This window comes from Gossypium arboreum, chromosome 7 (genome assembly GCF_025698485.1).
Source record: "Gossypium arboreum isolate Shixiya-1 chromosome 7, ASM2569848v2, whole genome shotgun sequence".
Lineage (NCBI taxonomy): Eukaryota > Viridiplantae > Streptophyta > Magnoliopsida > Malvales > Malvaceae > Gossypium > Gossypium arboreum.
The window spans coordinates 79,495,043-79,497,435 of record NC_069076.1 but is presented as its reverse complement, the minus strand read 5'-3'; the positions used below and the strand labels follow the sequence as shown (position 1 = coordinate 79,497,435).

At 35.8% G+C, this 2,393-nt stretch overlaps 1 non-coding gene across 1 annotated transcript; it reads left to right on the top strand.

Moving 5' to 3' along the window:
• Positions 1–648: 648 nt before the first annotated feature.
• On the top strand, positions 649–755 carry LOC128295653 (small nucleolar RNA R71). The gene has a single exon (XR_008286213.1). It is a non-coding gene; the product is annotated as a small nucleolar RNA R71 (small nucleolar RNA).
• The last annotated feature ends 1,638 nt before the right edge of the window (positions 756–2,393 follow it).

The window sequence follows — 2,393 nt, the reverse complement described above, 5'->3', positions numbered from 1 at the left end:
ATCTGAGTTTCGAGTCCTTAGATCGATGCTTTTTGATTCTTAAGTACTGTCTCGGTATTTCAGAAACGAGATTCTGACATTGAGATGAATTTAGAAAGCATCTCTTTAAGGTTTGGTTTTTTCTCCTATTGATAAGGTGGCTGTTGAAAATCCTGAGGATTTTGTGGCTTTGGATTTCCTTGACCTCCCCAGGAAAAATTTGGGTGGTTCCTCCAACCTGCATTATAAGTATTACTGTATAGGTTATTTTGAGATCTAAAGTTATTATTACCCATATAGTTGACTTGTTCCTCTTCGGTTGTGGGATTGAAGGATTGATATTCTGTATGCACACCTCATCCGCTTAAGTCACACCTCATTATTGGATGCACCTGTGTAGAACCAAGAAAACTATCAATCTTTTTATTGAGAAGCTCTACCTGATTTGAGAGCATGGTGACTGAATTGATGTTATAAACGCCGGCTGTTTTCATTGGCTTTATCCTCATAACTTGCCACTGATAGTTATTCAGTGACATCTCCTCTATAAATTCATATGCATCTTCCGGTGTTTTATTGTTGATGGTTCCGCCATCAATTGCGTCAATCATTTTTCTTGTCGAGGGATTCACACCATTGTAGAACGTTTGAACTTGCAGTCAAAGCGGTAACCCATGGCAAGGGCACCTTCTCAGTAAGCCCTTGTATCTCTCCCATGCATCGTAAAGTGTTTCTAAATCCATCTGCACAAAAGAAGAGATATTATTACATAATTTAGCCATTTTAGCCGGCGGAAAATATTTTAGTAAAAATTTCTCGGTCATTTGTTCCCAAGTAGTGATAGACCCTCGTGGTAACGAGTTCAACCATTGTTTAGCTTTGTTTCTCAGTGAAAAGGGAAATAACCGAAGACGAATGACATCATCAAAAACGCCATTGATTTTGAATGTATCGTAAAATTCAAGAAAATTTGCCAAGTGCGTGTTGGGATCCTCATCCTGCAAACCATCAAACTGAACAAACTCATCAGATCATCCGAATTGTGTTAGGTTTTAGTTCGAAATTATTCGCAAGAATAGCGTGTCTAACTATACTAGACTCGCCTCATAAAGAAGGTTTAGCATAATCATACATAGTACGTGGAGCAGGATTTTTATTAACTGCAATTGCAGGAGGCAGCTGATCACCTGGGTTTTCAGCCATCTCATCGTTCTCCGTGTAGCGTAAACTACGACTTATTTCTCTTTGATTTTTGCGAATTGTACGATCGATTTCTTTGTCAAAGAGTAACAGTCCTGATAGGTTTCTTCTAGTCATAAACTATAAAAACCTGCTAAGAGAGAGAAAAAACCAAATTAATAAATAATAAAATAAAATAAAATTGCAAGAAAAATAAATGGCTAAAGTAATAAAAATTTAGTGTTCCTAATATTTCGTGTCCCGAAACAATACCAAAAACTTGATCGCGTGATTCGTAACAAGTAATAAATATTTATAATGAAGATCAAACCTAGACTAACTATTATCACGATGAAAAGGCAAGCACACCTATCGAACAATAGTATAGTAATGGCAAGACCGGGATATCGTACCCAAGGGAATCAAAAGTACTAGTAATAACTATCTTTTTATTATCTAGCCTAAGAATAAAAGGGTTTGTTTTAATTAACTAATTGTTTAAACTAATTAACTGATTTAATTAAAGCAAAGAGAATATTTGGAAAAAGACTTGAAGAAAAGCAATTGATAAAGACGACACCCAATGAGGAATCTACCTAGATTTCACTTGTTATCTGACTCTGAACCGGACGATTTATTCACTTGACTTGATCGTGAGACTCCCTAACCTCTGTTATTATCCTTTTCGAGACTAATAACGTCTAACCCTCAGTTGAATTAATTGAAATTTCTTTCTTAATTAAATCCCCTAGAGAAGCAGTAAATCACTCTATGGACTCCCATATTAGGTTTCACCCTAATCCGGCAAAATCTTGTAACCCTATTTCTAGGCGTTCGATCAACTCCGCTTAATTATGCCAAATCTACTCTTAGGCAGGGTTTATTCCTCCTCTGCATAAGCACATCAAATCATGAATTAATACCCGGAATATTAACTCAAGCATTAAGAACACATAATTAAGAACAAATCAAGTATTTATCATACAGTTCAGATAATAACAAGATTCATCATAGGTTTTATCCCCATTAGGTATCTAAGGGGTTTAGTTCATAATAAAATAAGAGTACATCTCAAGAGTATGAAAATAAAAAAACATAAAGAAAACTCTAAAACCCCTGAAGGAATTCTGAGAGAGATCTTCAGTCTTGGAGTAGTTCTGGCTTTTGAGATGGATCGTTTGGCTTTCTTCAAGTAATTCCTGGCGTGTGGTTTTGTATTCCAGAAAATTTATGGA